The sequence below is a fragment of the Schistocerca cancellata genome, chromosome 3 (genome assembly GCF_023864275.1).
Source record: "Schistocerca cancellata isolate TAMUIC-IGC-003103 chromosome 3, iqSchCanc2.1, whole genome shotgun sequence".
NCBI classification, from domain to species: domain Eukaryota; kingdom Metazoa; phylum Arthropoda; class Insecta; order Orthoptera; family Acrididae; genus Schistocerca; species Schistocerca cancellata.
Genome location: NC_064628.1, coordinates 513,910,316 through 513,927,076, shown reverse-complemented (window position 1 = coordinate 513,927,076; position 16,761 = coordinate 513,910,316).

Below are 16,761 nucleotides of genomic sequence, written 5' to 3'. Positions count from 1 at the left end.
TGAGCACAAATTACTATACGTCAAATTTTATCGGGGTGCGTTTTATATACGCTGCACAACACAATTAAAAGATCGATCACTTGTTAGAAACACCGAAATTGTCTCCCACTGAGACGCAGAAGTTTGAAACTTAGCTAGAAGGCGCCTACGACTTTGCTCTGTAACGGTGCATGGGTGTGACGCCCTGCAACGTCACCCTCGTGTTTCTGAACGCTTTAGTAAGCAAGATAACGACAGATGCGACAAAAAAAAAGGCCACAGCTCAGGAGTTCATGTGATATGCAAGGTGGGTTAATGACGTCATATCGGCACCAAATTTATCAATTCTGCCCAACGCCAGCGCGGACTTTTCACATCATGAGAAGGTCGGCACACTCCCTCTCACTCACATTTCACTCCTCCATTGTTGCATCTGCGATGGTCAGCACTACAGCTTCCAGTTTTGATATCACGCAGTTTTCTCATTGGTGGCCGAGGAAAACATTTCAGACACGCCGACTCTCAGAATCACCACAAAAAGGCCTTAGGAGGTGGCATAAAGTGCGTCAATCAAAACACCCCTTTTTTTTTTGTGCGCTGATTCCCACACGTGTCGCAGTCCAAACGACAGTTTGTAGTGGGGTGAGCAACAGGACGACGTTCTTGGCAAACTTTCACACATTGATGACACCCACCGGACGATTCTATCCTTCTCTAAGGGTATCGTGGGGCACAACCGCATTGAACGCCATCGTATTCCTTTGGAGTGCAGTGTGACCGCAGGTTTTGCTCTGGTGTACAGGGTAGAACCATTAAGGATCGTGCCTTTTCCCAAGCACTTTCAAAATGTTCCTGTACAAAGACAAACGGTGCCGAGAGTTCTAGACGTCTGCGGACCGGCTTAAATTTGCTCTTGCTCCTGCTAATAGGCATGTGGAATCGGAAGGGCGTGAAGGAGCGGCGTGTCTGCAAGCGCCCGTGACTCGGTCACGGTCTGCTTCTGTTCATGAAAATTTTCAAAGTGATCCAGAAAGGTGGGCGGATAGCACCAAGGGTATTCCTGAATTGTGGGAGGGGGGACGAGGGTTCTTAGAGGGGTCTTTTACCGTTTTATTTACGCAGCCCTCCGTGATCACGCCGCAGGAAGCTGAAAAAGGCATAATCACCCTTCCATGCTTCGGATTCAAGTTCAAATTTCGTCGAATGGTTTTAAACAGTCCCAAGTTGTTCGATCCAGAGCAAAAACTGTCGTCGCACTGAATTCCAGTGGGTCCGTTTACGTTCAGAGGGGTTGCTGGTCCATGATGCCCTTGGAGAAGGGTTGAATCGTCCGGGGTATGTCAGCAGTGTCAAAGGTTGCCATGAACGCCGGCCGGTTGCTCATCACACTGCGAACTGTCGTTTTCCATTGTTAAATGTGTGGGAATCAAAGCCCCAAGGAAAGATGTGGTTTCATTGACGCCTTTTAGTCCCCTAAGGTCTTTTCGTAGCGATTCTGTGAGGCGACGTGTCTGAAGTATTTTCCTCGGCCACACATAAGAAAACCGCGTGATTTCAATCCTGAGAGTCGTGGTTCTGACCTCCTTTGTAGAGGCGACAGGAGAAGGAGTGAAATACGGGCAAGAGAGGGTGTGACATTCCCATAATGTGACTCGTCCGCAGTGGCTTTGGGCAGACTTCTGGTGAAATTTGGTAAGAATGTAACGTCATTAACCCACCTTACACCTCACTTGAACTTCAGAACTCTGGCCTTTTTTTTTCCACGCGTGTAGACGCTTTGTCGTCTGAAGTGTCGCCGAATCCGACGGTAACATCTCAAGGCACCATGATTTTGTAGGCGCCTTTGAGCCAAACTAAAAATTTCTACGTGGCAATGGGAGACAATCATGGCATTTTGAAAAAGTAACGTTGTAGTTGTGTTGCGCAGCGTATGCGGAAGAGAGGGTAAACCAAGAAAATAAACTCACAACCAGGTCCGAAGGATCGGGACACGTCGACCGGCTGCAGTGTCGGCTTCTGCTATATGACGTCATTCGCATACGCTACGGAGTAGCATGTAGTCAACACATCGCCTTCCAGTCCCTGACGGCAGCCATACCTTAGAACCCCTACTTCTCATTCATGTATCTCCTCAGTTGGCTTCAAACACATTTCAACCCTCACTCAAAAAATAGAAAGGAAAAAGAAAAAAAGAAAACCTCGGGCAGTACCATGATGGCAGTCACATGTAAGTCAGCCACGCCGACCACTCGGCTACGGAGGCTAATTGCCAGTGGTAAGGTGCTATTTTTGGCTGACGACGAGATGGGCATGATAAAACTCTTAAAATTCCTGAGAGATACGGCTGAAAGTTTCATTGTGTTGCAGACTAGCAGACTCTTCCTTTCTTATTCCAGTGATCAGATAGCCACACTTACGAGTATTTGTTAGACTTTTCCACTGTCATTTTTAGACAAATTTTGGAATTGACATTAAACTTAATGTTAGTATCCTTGTTTGCGTGTATGCGTGCGCGCACATAGTTTTTGGGAATTGTTGCATTTTAGCTCTTGTTGAATTTTGTCATTTTAAATTCGTGTTTATAACTTTTGCCCTCCGCAAAACACAATTAATTTCCTTTTAGTATAATTTTATAAGTTTAAAAACACATTCGTTTCGTAAGAGAGTTTAGTATCTGCGCCAGAGTGCTGGTTATCATGCGCCCAAGAATATCATCCTATTATCATCAAAGTCGTCGTCGAACTCATGATTCCTACTTCCTCCCTCCTCTCCTCCGACACAGGCCTACAACGCGTTCGACGTCGACTGACGTCAAACTGTAACTCAGTTACTACCTTTCCTCTGGACACTACGATAGCTATACCGCTTACGATAACTGCAGATATTTAAGCATTCACATTTTAACAAGTACCAGATAATTCATGATGAAGGATGTTATTCCACGAGGCTGTGTTTTATATTATTTTATTTGCACTACTATTTACGGTCGCTGTCCGTTCTTAGGAGCATCTGTAGCAGCGGATGTGAACACATCGTTTCGTCCAAATCTAGTACTGCAAATAAAATAATTTGAAACACAGTCTGGTGGAATAACTTTTTCCACTTTATTGAGGCTGCATGACCCACCCAGAAGATATATAATGACCCACATTGCTAGGTGGTAATTCAGGAACTGACGTGACAGTCCGTCCACACGCCACAGCGGTTTACGGGTCTGAATTCTGATGGCGTGACGCCCTACCCCGGCCGCACACAGTTGGCTCGCGATGTCGCTGAGCACCGATCAGGATCAGTCGTTTCACGTAAACGTGACTTAAGCGCCCTCATGACTCGAAGAAGTGGCCAGGTTTGAAATTTTCACTATGGGAACAAATACGCATCGGAACTTTCCGTCGGTGGAAGTAAAAAAAGAAATAAACGCGTCACTTGAGTAGAAATGACAGTTCCGCCAATGCACTGCCCTTTTATACCTCGTGTAGACGTTACTACGGCCGTCTGTGTATGTGGAGATCGCTGCCCCATGATTGTCGCTTCAGTGTAATGCAGGGGCGGGCAAACGTTGCACGCGGCTCATGAGCGCACAGCGCTGCACGTGTGCCGCTCGCGTGCAATCGTCGAATGGGGCAGTGGCGACACCCGGCAGGTTGCGGCAGTGTAGTGCCAGGCTAAGCTGCGGACGTTGATGCGACGCGAGCACTATGTAGTGAACGTTGTATTTCAAGAAACGGAGAAGTGAAAATTTGCTATCTTTTAAAAAGTAATGGGAGAATCATTTTTTCTCTGTGCAAAAACGTGAAAATTCGAAATGATTAATGTGTGGCAGTATTCTCGCTGGTCAACGGAAGCTTAGTATTGAAGGCCATTATAATAAATTTCATAAGGACGAGTACAATTTATTGTCGGATTCTGAGCGGATGGGGAATTGACTGAGCTTAAGAAGAGCGATCTGACGATACCAGATGAATCTTTCGTAGTTGGCCGGCCGGAGTGGCCGAGCGGTTCTAGGCACTACAGTCTGGAACCGCGCGACCGCTAACGTCGCAGGTTCGAATCCTGCCTCGGGCATGGATGTGTGTGATGTCCTTAGGTTAGTTAGGTTTAAGTAGTTCTAAGTTCTAGGGGACTGATGACCACAGCAGTTAAGTCCCATAGTGCTCAGAGCCATTTGAATTTGTTGTAGTTGCTGTTGTCACGAGAGATCTGCGACATTCTCTCGTCATGTCTCTCATCTAACTGATTTAACATTTTATGGAGCACTGTTTTCAAGTTTTCAGGACGACAACAATAATAGCCCAGCGGTATGCACAAGTTATAAGACAGCGCTTAATGTAGCGAGAGCTGGAAAACCATTTGCTGAATTAATAAGTCTCGGTTAAGAGCAAACATCAGTGATGAAAATTTACGTAACTGTTTGTGTTTGTCTGTATGTAGAAATTTTGTTCCAGATATTAAACGTAAACTCCACCTGTGATAATTAAATAAAAGGTATCGTAGGTAATAGGTACTCTTTCAAACCATGATTTCTTTCAAGCACTCCTACTAACCTCATTCATTCACTCAATAAAGCAAGCTAGGAAACAAAACGCATTACAGAGGAAGGAGCGGACAGAAGGTATGGTGGGGATGGGAGATAAGCGGGTGGCCAGCTTGCCCCTGTGTGCACGCGGAACACCTGTTAACTGCACGCGTGCAAGTGCACCGCACATGTGCAGGATTCCTGCCCGCCCCTGGTGTAATGTGTTAGCCGTTTCTTTCCGAGGTGTCAGTATTCAACTAAACAAAACTGGTGGATTACATAAAATCTTAAACAAGAATTTCTGTTTTTAATTGTACTCTTTTCCAGGTTCTATACTTTAAATACCCTTTCAGAGGATCAATATAACCACTTGCTGAGTAAACGAGTCGCTGCAACACAAGCAAAAATAGCGGTATGTTGTTCATCCTTCACTCCGTCAAAATATGGAAAACACATGCACCTCTTCACAAATAAAGAGAGACAGAGGGAGAGAATCTCTTTACTTTTTTTTGGGGGGGGGGGGGAGGCCCTTTGGAGTTGTCAGTCGTTGATTGATGTACACGTGGCCCTTCCGTTGACAATGTGTAAATGCTTCACTCAAAGCGTTTGTGTTTAGTCCAGTGTTGTGCTTTTGATATTGGTAAGAAAGAGAGAGGATGAAACCTGTTAGCAGAGTACAACATACTCCTTTCTAAGACGCGACTCCAAAACTTTTTCACTTGTCCGATGCTGTGTCGGCAATCACCAGTTTCACATGCCCACTTCTAAGAGACATGAGAACGCGATAAGGGGGACACTGTTTCACAAACAGTCCTGCGCTGAGTACCACGTGCTCCCCCTTTTCTGATAAAAACGTGACGAGGGAAAACGTTTACACTCGAAGGACATGAACCGGAAATCTCTCGGAACATCTCAGAACCGGAGTGCATTGGTGACCTGGTCTACGAAGGGAGCTCTTTACGTCTAAAAATATTAACCGTACAGGTCTATTGAAAGAGAAGCCATTAACTTCGTCGCTATGTAATCAATATGCTACCCTCGAAGCCTAAATGACAAGTCGTTTGCTGCTCCTTAGTAAACTGCTGTCTGCGTCAACGACTGTTGAAAGTTGCATAGAGAGTGCAGTTACTATTCTGGTTCAGATGACTGCTTTTTTCATTGACCGTTCCCTTTATCTTTCAGTGTCCATAATTATGTGACATAGAATCATGTCCTGCTAACGACTTTCAAATTGCATTATTCTTTACCTGCTGACAGATCACAGTAGATGTAACGAATTATAACTTTGTGAATGTAGCATTGTTACTAAATATCTAGGAACTTAATGATGTAGACCAAGCGACTGTATAATAGCATGCTACTGGATGACAAAAAAACAGCATAACAGCGAAACATGTTGTGAGACCCCTGGGAACATGGAGCGATATAACCAAAGAAGTGGAAAATCCGGGGCTTGAGCAGGTGAGCACCCTGAATTATTCATGAGAAATGGAAACGAGATGTTGAAGAACGAAACAACGGAACAACGCTGGAAATACGGTGTGAAGGAGTGTAACATAGTATCACAACGTCTAACGAATGAAGACGGACGCAAATGTGAAGAACACTTTATACTAACAAGGCAACGAGAAGAATTAGACGGTAATCAGCAGCACGTTACAGCACTCATATTATCTCACGCTGGCTCACATTTATTGTGATCTTCTCTAGTATTTCATGTTCTGTTGTAATTAGAGCTACTAAAGTACAAGTAGGTAAATATACCTTAAAATACAAGTAGGTAAATATACCTGTAACTGTATTAGATTATTCGATGAAGGGCAGGCATTATAGTAATACCTTTTACTAAAATAAGTAAATTGTACTCAGTAACAGATTGTACGTACTCTTGGTCAGATTATGCTGTGCGGTATTTGTAGACGCTGTGCAGTTCTACACCTGCATAGTAAGAACTATGGGGTTGAAACTAATATATTATAAGTATGGTCAAAATCCTGAAGAAAAAAGCTGTTTCATATCAACCGGCTCTAGTGAGGGACCACGAAGCATTTAAAATATGCCTACAGATGCAAAATAATGAATTGTGCTGAATCATCTCCATTTACGATTACAAAATATTTAACTCGCATTGGAGACGCCGTTGTGTTACATCATGTCGTAAAAGACAAGTGAGTGGAGATGTTTAACTAGAAAATGAAATCAAACATACGACTGGGAAAATAGTTACCTGATAATCCTCTTTTCAGATTTTGTTTCCCATGTGATAAAAGCTTCAATAATGTAATGTGAGTGGATGTACATTCTGCTGTTGTACAGCTAACGGTGATAACAGTCAAGTATTAAATAAATAGCTATAAAATTATTGTAATGTTTGGCTTATGTGTTTTGTCATAGCGCGTTTGATAAATGCAGAAATGATAAGCATGATTAACTGCATGTCTGAGGACATAAGGATGTAGAATGGATTTCGTGTGAATTTGAGAAAAAGATGTCACATTTCGACGAAATCCTCTTGATGAAGGGAATAAAGTTCATCAAAATTCGACGAAAGACTCTGGCCCTAGAAAATGTAATTCGTATGGAAACACGAGAGCTGATTCAGATGGATACCCGAGAACTTTAAATCAGGCCAACTCACTAGAAAATCGACCTTTACAATATCGAGATAACAGCTGTCCACACAACGGTATATTGTGCTCCTCCTCGTGAGCTAGTCTTACCTTATACGTTGTTGTTACGTTTATAAAATGTACAAAAAGTTTCGTATTAACACCAGTTGACTATAAAAAGACCTTTCCCGGGAACATGTGCTTCCTTTCAGTTCTTACGCTGAATGAAGTATCTGAATGAAGCGTTTGTTTGAAATGGTACGACTTTTCGTTTATTCAGATGTTCACCATCAGTCGATCACAACCTATAAGACATGAACTAGTTGACTTAGGGCTTTGCTACCATAGCAGTGAAAATGTCATCTATTATTTGATATCACGTGCATTTCCACTAGGTCGCTAAATTCTTAGTAAATAATTCAGCAGCTCTGATTGCATCATCTCAAAAGTAGTACAGCTAGGTATATAGGAAAGTGAGAGTGTAAGAAGCAGGAATGGGCAGACTCCAGCTTTAGGTGGCTGAAGAGCTGCAGGTAAAAATGATCGAAAGTCTTGTGATCTCCATACAGGGGACGGTGGGTGTATTCACGCAGGAATGCTTTACTATTGATTTCAGTTTTCAAACAAACCAAAGAGCTAAATGACTGGGGAGAAAACAACTAAAGCGATTTGAGAAACACCAACAATTCTGAAAGTAATAGAAGATAAAAGAAACAATATAATATTTATGTAAACTGAAGGTGGAGGGGGCAGAAAGAAAAGGAATTAATTAAGTCGGCTGCATCGTAATTTTATGCAATTTCAGCGGCAGGGAGTGAAAATGTATGCCACACCGGGATTCGAACCCAGGATCTCTTTCTTAACTAGGCACTTGCATTTTGTTCTAAATAGTTCATTGAATTTGTTCTGGGCGGATGTCCGATGATAGCCGTGCAGGTTCTTCGTTGATCCGTTCACTCAATTTTCCCTTTTTTTGCTTTATTACAGAGGGTAGCTAACCCTCTGACCAAACACGCATCTTTTTTTCATTTTTTTCGATATAGTTCGTTGCGTTTGGTCTGAGCGGACGTCACAAGATATCCGTTCAAGTTGATCGTTGATTCCTTGACTCAGTATTTTTTATTACAGAGAGCACACAACCCCTCTGACCGAACGCGCTGAGCTACCGTGCCGGCTACCACTCCGGCACTCCGACACGAAGCTCAGGGCGCCCGGGCGGACTGTCTCGACACGCTTCTTTGGTGACCCACACTCCCACCCAGCGCGACCTATCCGCAGTCCCTGTCCGTGTCCTCCATGCTCGCTGCATTGAGATTCCCGTAGGAGGTCCAACGAATTGCGCATCCGCACTGAAGGTGGGAGATTCATTACTCGTCGAGGCGAATTAATTACCTGAAGGCATGGTATCTGTTCTTTCGGACACTTTTTAAGTTGACTGTTTTGTTCATTTTATCACAAGTACTTGTTCTGAAACCACCAACCTAGCCACGTTATTCTAACGAAAAAGAACTGTAACGCTTCACATGCTGTCAATGTCGGTAATTCAGAGTCAAAACCCAACTGAAATAATGAACATCAATATGTAATCATCCCATCAGCTTAACACTATGTAATGCTGCTGTATTTCACACATGTTTGTCACTCGGCTTGCAGTCCATTCACATGCACCATTTACGCAGCGCCTTCAATCGATTGTTGAAATCCACATTGCTTAAGACTATGCAGCATTATCGTTCCGATAGGAAATAGCATTTTAATAAAATTTAAAGCGGCACTTACCTGAAACCACATTGAATAACTATGTCATTGTACCTGAACGTGTAGTAGATTCACAATCTGTACTGTTCAAGGCCAATATGATACGTAAAAAAATGTCTAAAGATATTCCTCTAAGTAACAGACGCATACTGTTGCACGCTTCAGTAATGCCAATCTTTCGATCAGTCTGAGTCTCTTGAACCGACTGGGTCCACCCAAATACTGCGCCAGTGGGTCTAGCAACTGTATGAGCAGTAGTACTGCAGGACATAAACCCAATTCAGTAACGTCTATCGTTCCCAATTGCTTCCTGAAGCTTGTAAATAGCTCCTGTGACGCTACTGGACTGACATGAGCGCTACCGCCACCCCGCGGATAACTGACAGTGGGCTGGCTGTAGACCACTATTTGCATTTGCTCCGCCACATCAACACTGTTTTGAGGGTCAATTTGGTAAGGGGTCCGTATTCGTTCTGGCTTTTTAATAATGTCCAACTGCTGTACAACATTTAATTCCGTATTACCGCAGTATGAGTGTGTTCTGAAGAACCATTTTGGGTATGGGAGCAGTTTATTTATAGGGATTGTAAACAACACTTCGAGCATCCATCGCTAGTCGGCGCTGCACATGGTGCTCCAGTCGCTGAATACAAGATGGGGTTGGTGGGAAATACAAAAAATAAAGTTGGTGACAGCAAGTAGTCAGAAGTTCAAAGTATTGGCGGTGGGAAATTTAAAAATGCAGGACGGTGGAATTAACCCAGTTGCATCAGCGAATATTTTTCAAAAATCAGAAATGACAAATCAAAAGCTCACGTGTCACGTTCCAAAGTATCCGAACGATGTGCCGTGTTAAAAGTTTATATGAAACAGAGAATGAAGAAATAAATAGAATGGTTCAGTGGGAATTAGTGACTTCCAGCCGCAAAGGGCATTGTGGTAATACAATGTCGAAAGTTGGAAAATTGTGCCCGAACCCAGATTTATCGCTCCTCAAGAACTTTTGCCTTAACCGCTTTTTCACTATTTAACGACAATTTTTATTTTTTCCTTAATTACACTATGATTCTACAACAAAGAACGAAGAGTAAAATGCCTCTGAGCACTATGGCACTTAACATCTGAGGTCATTAGTCCCCTAGACTTAAAACTACTTACTCCTAACTAACCTAAGGACATCACACACATCCATTCCCGAAGCAGAATTCGAACCTGCGACCGTAGCAGCAGAGCGGTTCCGGACTGAAGCGCCTAGAACCGCTCGGCCACAGCTACCGGCGAACGAAGTGCAGTTACGAATATAATGGAATGAAAAAGCCATGAAGAAACGATGTTCTTATACTTCATTTAACATTGCAAAGGTGAAGGTCTGTAGCAAGTGTCTTCAATAAGAGATGCATGAAAATTTGCATCGTTACGAATTTAAATGAGAATTTGCAGGATCATATTTGAAAATTTCATGTATATATAACCGAAATACTTGTACAATACAAAATTCGTGAAAGTAATTGTTCTACGGGGAAAGCAGTATCAGTCCCAAGTGTACCCTCTGCCGCAGCTGATGGTGCAGATGATCTACGCTCTCATTAGAGTCCGGATTGGCAATGGTTTTTCCTTTAGTGCAACAATACTTAAAGCGCCCGAAGATAATATAGATGCTATTTTATCTGCATCAGCGTCTTCAGGTATTAAGTAACGACGAGTGAAACTACGAGAAATGTATCCATGCTGGTCCTGTTTCTTCTCGTGTTTAGCTTCTACTACGATAAATTTGTTAAAGTCCTTCACAATTACTTCATCCTGTCTGAACTGTTCGACATAGAGATTCATGAGAAGCAAGGTATAACTACACTCCTGGAAATTGAAATAAGAACACCCTGAATTCATTGTCCCAGGAAGGGGAAACTTTATTGACACATTCCTGGGGTCAGATACATCACATGATCACACTGACAGAACCACAGGCACATAGACACAGGCAACAGAGCATGCACAATGTCGGCACTAGTACAGTGTATATCCACTTTTCGCAGCAGTGCAGGCTGCTATTCTCCCATGGAGACGATCGTAGAGATGCTGGATGTAGTCCTGTGGAACGGCTTGCCATGCCATTTCCACCTGGCGCCTCAGTTGGACCAGCGTTCGTGCTGGACGTGCAGACCGCGTGAGACGACGCTTCATCCAGTCCCAAACATGCTCAGTGGGGGACAGATCCGGAGATCTTGCTGGCCAGGGTAGTTGACTTACACCTTCTAGAGCACGTTGGGTGGCATGGGATACATGCGGACGTGCATTGTCCTGTTGGAACAGCAAGTTCCCTTGCCGCTCTAGGAATGGTAGAACGATGGGTTCGATGACGGTTTGGATGTACCGTGCACTATTCAGTGTCCCCTCGACGATCACCAGTGGTGTACGGCCAGTGTAGGAGATCGCTCCCCACACCATGATGCCGGGTGTTGGCCCTGTGTGCCTCGGTCGTATGCAGTCCTGATTGTGGCGCTCACCTGCACGGCGCCAAACACGCATACGACCATCATTGGCACCAAGGCAGAAGCGACTCTCATCGCTGAAGACGACACGTCTCCATTCGTCCCTCCATTCACGCCTGTCGCGACACCACTGGAGGCGGGCTGCACGATGTTGGGGCGTGAGCGGAAGACGGCCTAACGGTGTGCGGGACCGTAGCCCAGCTTCATGGAGACGGTTGCGAATGGTCCTCGCCGATACCCCAGGAGCAACAGTGTCCCTAATTTGCTGGGAAGTGGCGGTGCGGTCCCCTACGGCACTGCGTAGGATCCTACGGCCTTGGCGTGCACCCGTGCGTCGCTGCGGTCCGGTCCCAGGTCAACGGGCACGTGCACCTTCCGCCGACCACTGGCGACAACATCGATGTACTGTGGAGACCTCACGCCCCACGTGTTGAGCAATTCGGCGGTACGTCCACCCGGCCTCCCGCATGCCCACTATACGCCCTCGCTCAAAGTCCGTCAACTGCACATACGGTTCACGTCCACGCTGTCGCGGCATGCTACCAGTGTTAAAGACTGCAATGGAGCTCCGTATGCCACGGCAAACTGGCTGACACTGACGGCGGCGGTTCACAAATGCTGCGCAGCTGGCGCCATTCGACGGCCAACACCGCGGTTCCTGGTGTGTCCGCTGTGCCGTGCGTGTGATCATTGCTTGTACAGCCCTCTCGCAGTGTCCGGAGCAAGTATGGTGGGTCTGACACACCGGTGTCAATGTGTTCTTTTTTCCATTTCCAGGAGTGTATATTGAGGGCTAATCCTCGGGCTCAGATACTTAATTTCACCAAAAATCAATGGCAGCAACGGCGTCCTGTAACACAAAAAACCCAGGCGTTCCTCGGAATCCGGGTATCACTTTTAAATTCGCAACCTGGCTCCCATCGCGCTTATACAGGGTGTTACAAAAAGGTAGGCCAAACTTTCAGGAAACATTCCACACACACAAATAAAGAAAAGATGTTATGTGGACATGTGTCTGGAAACGCTTAATTTCCATGTTAGAGCTCATTTTAGTTTCGTCAGTATGTACTGTACTTCCTCGATTCACCGCCAGTTAGCCCAATTAAAGGAAGGTAATGTTGATTTCGGTGCTTATGTTGACATGCGACTCATTGCTCTTCAGTACTAGCATCAAGCACATCAGTACGTAGCATCAACAGGTTAGTGTTCATCACGAACGTGGTTTTGCAGTCAGTGCAATGTTTACAAATGCGGAGTTGGCAGATGCCCATTTGATGTATGGATTAGCACGGGGCAATAGCCGTGGCGCGGTACGTTTGTATCGAGACAGATTTCCAGAACGAAGGTGTCCCGACAGGAAGACGTTCGAAGCAATTGATCGGCGTCTTAGGGAGCACTGAACATTCCAGCCTATGACTCGCGACTTAGGAAGACCTAGAACGATGAGGACACCTGCAATGGACGAGGCAATTCTTCGTGCAGTTGACGAGTACCCTAATGTCGGCGTCAGAGAAGTCGCTGCTGTACAAGGTAACGTTGACCACGTCACTGTATGGAGAGTGCTACGGAAGAACAAGTTGTTTCTGTACCACATACAGCGTGTGCAGGCACTATCAGCAGCTGATTGGCCTCCACGGGTACACTTCTGCGAATGGTTCATCCAACAATGTGTCAATCCTCATTTCAGTGCAAATGTTCTCTTTACGGATGAAGCTTCATTCCAACGTGATCAAATTGTAAATTTTCACAATCAACATGTGTGGGCTGACGAGAATCAGCACGCAATTGTGCAATCACGTCATCAACACAGATTTTCTGTGAACGTTGGGGCAGTTATTGTTGGTGAGGTCTTCATTGGGCCCCATGTTCTTCCACTTACGCTCAATGGAGCACGTTATCATGATTTCATACGGGATACTCTACCTGTGCTGCTAGAACATGTGCCTTTACAAATACGATACAACATGTGGTTCATGCACGATGGAGCTCCTGCACATTTCAGTCGAAGTGTTCGTACGCTTCTCAACAACAGATTCGGTGACCGATGGATTGGTAGAGGCGGACCAATTCCATGGCCTCCACACTCTCCTGAACTCAACCCTCTTGACTTTCATTTATGGGGGCATTTGAAAGCTTTTGTCTACGCAACCCCAGTACCAAATGTACAGACTCTTCGTGCTCGTATTGTGGACGGCTGTGATACAATACGCCATTCTCCAGGGCTGCATCAGCACATCAGGGATTCCATGCGACGGAGGGTGGATGCATGTATCCTCGCTAACGGAGGACATTTTGAACATTTCCTGTAACAAAGTGTTTGAAGTCACGCTGGTACGTTCTGTTGCTGTGTGTTTTCATTCCATGATTAATGTGATTTGAAGAGAAGCAATAAAATGAGCTCTAACATGGAAAGTAACCGTTTCCGGACACATGTCCACATAACATATTTTCTTTCTTTGTGTGTGAGGAATGTTTCCTGAAAGTTTGGCCGTACATTTTTGTAACACCCTGTATACCCAGTATTTGCGCCTTATGGAATGTTCCTGGACGTTCTCAGTCGACTTCGCAACTATCGATTCTGTGAACCACTTCGGTCATCCGGACACGGTCACTGACTGATTCAAATTTCCAGCTGACCTCAGGCTGCAATGCAGCGTCCCTCGTCCATTAACCCCTACACGCAAATTATTGACTCCGATAGAAGTTCGAACGATGTTAGTGTATCCGCACTGAAACAAACGTCAAGGGTGCGTCGAGCTTTTTGCATATACGTTGTCTAGATGTTACGCTGCTCTATGTAACTGGTTGAAGAGGGTGATAAATAACTGCCGATATAGTTGACGACTATTGGAGTATCTTGCCGCATACACCGTACAAGAACGAACTGCATTCTTCCTACACTCTCCGTACACCATGAGCTTGTCGACTTTTTCTGCATTGGTTAATCCCATCGTCCATTCACCACTTACTGCTTGGATTGTCACTCACTAACTGACTAGCAAGTACTTAGAGAAATGCGTGATATACGCATCAGAGGGTCGAGAATGCAAATGCCGAAATGACGTACGAGTTGTTTTCTGCTGCCAGTCTCAATTAGCCATGACAGCTGGATTGCCTAATGTACCTGTTCCAACATAAGTTATCTAGGTACAATTTCATGATATGTAGCTCTTACCAAATGATCAGTTTATTTTTGTCATGAGATACCGTAGTATCATGTGACATTGCAATAGCACCACATGACTGTTTTACTGCATATTATTCTAAATGACAATGTATACTCGTATTATCTTATGTAGTGGTTTTCACCAAATGGTTGATTTGCTTTTGTCATGTCACGTCGTGTCATATGACACACAAATATTGTATTCAAACGAAGTGAAGAAGAAAATGGGAAAAAATAAATAAATAAAATTTCAAAAAAGAAAATAAAAATGAATAACAGAATGAGAAAAAAATATAGCCATTCATTTGCATCTACTTTTATTGTATTTCTTTTATTGTAATTTGAGTGCATGTGTATCTCACTGCGACTGTACGATAGTGTACACATATTTTGGAGCTTGTTCTTTGACCCTGATCTTTGACCTTGTTCTTTGACTTTGGCTTGTACCTTCTTTCATCAACAATTGTGTGTTAACATAATGGGTGTTGTTGTGCCTGAATAATTGTGCTGTGCACTTACTGCTGTTACAAATTTTCTTGTTGTCAGTGTTTCTGCTCGCTTAATCTGGTATTATGGCGTCAAGTACAATTTTCTGACGTTTTTTCAGGTCAGCATTTCTCACACCGAAAATGTAAATGTGTTGATATTTACAGTTTTCACTTTGCTTCCATTTTTAGACTAGCGCTGTGAAGATGGCCTATGATCGAAACCGATTGTGAATAAATATACTGTAAGGCAGCACAGTGTATGTCATGCATTTCTCCAAGTATATCGATGCTGTTGACAGACGCCTGAAAAAAATTTTGACTAGCAAGTCGCTGTGCAGTCAGGCTAAACACAAGCACCCTGTAATCGAACGTAACGACATCGTACTTAGCAACTACGCAGGTTGAATGGCACATACAGGAGTCGGCATGAAAACTTTTCAAAATACGGTATATCGTAAACGACTAGCACTAGAAACCTGCAACAAACACCACTGGCACTCTAATTTACTCTACTTTTAGTCTGTTAATGTCAATAGACATTATTACATTTAAGAAAAGTGTGAGACTGCACAGAAAATACATTTTCTAACTACACTCCTGGAAATGGAAAAAAGAACACATTGACACCGGTGTGTCAGACCCACCATACTTGCTCCGGACACTGCGAGAGGGCTGTACAAGCAATGATCACACGCACGGCACAGCGGACACACCAGGAACCGCGGTGTTGGCCGTCGAATGGCGCCAGCTGCGCAGCATTTGTGCACCGCCGCCGTCAGTGTCAGCCAGTTTGCCGTGGCATACGGAGCTCCATTGCAGTCTTTAACACTGGTAGCATGCCGCGACAGCGTGGACGTGAACCGTATGTGCAGCTGACGGACTTTCAGCGAGGGCGTATAGTGGGCATGCGGGAGGCCGGGTGGACGTACCGCCGAATTGCTTAACACGTGGGGCGTGAGGTCTCCACAGTACATCGATGTTGTCGCCAGTGGTCGGCGGAAGGTGCACGTGCCCGTCGACCTGGGACCGGACCGCAGCGACGCACGGATGCACGCCAAGACCGTAGGATCCTACGCAGTGCCGTAGGGGACCGCACCGCCACTTCCCAGCAAATTAGGGACACTGTTGCTCCTGGGGTATCGGCGAGGACCATTCGCAACCGTCTCCATGAAGCTGGGCTACGGTCCCGCACACCGTTAGGCCGTCTTCCGCTCACGCCCCAACATCGTGCAGCCCGCCACCAGTGGTGTCGCGACAGGCGTGAATGGAGGGACGAATGGAGACGTGTCGTCTTCAGCGATGAGAGTCGCTTCTGCCTTGGTGCCAATGATGGTCGTATGCGTGTTTGGCGCCGTGCAGATGAGCGCCACAATCAGGACTGCATACGACCGAGGCACACATGGCCAACACCCGGCATCATGGTGTGGGGAGCGATCTCCTACACTGGCCGTACACCACTGGTGATCGTCAAGGGGACACTGAATAGTGCACGGTACATCCAAACCGTCATCGAACCCATCGTTCTACCATTCCTAGACCGGCAAGGGAACTTGCTGTTCCAACAGGACAATGCACGTCCGCATGTATCCCGTGCCACCCAACGTGCTCTAGAAGGTGTAAGTCAACTACCCTGGCCAGCAAGATCTCCGGATCTGTCCCCCATTGAGCATGTTTGGGACTGGATGAAGCGTCGTCTCACGCGGTCTGCACGTCCAGCACGAACGCTGGTCCAACTGAGGCGCCAGGTGGAAATGGC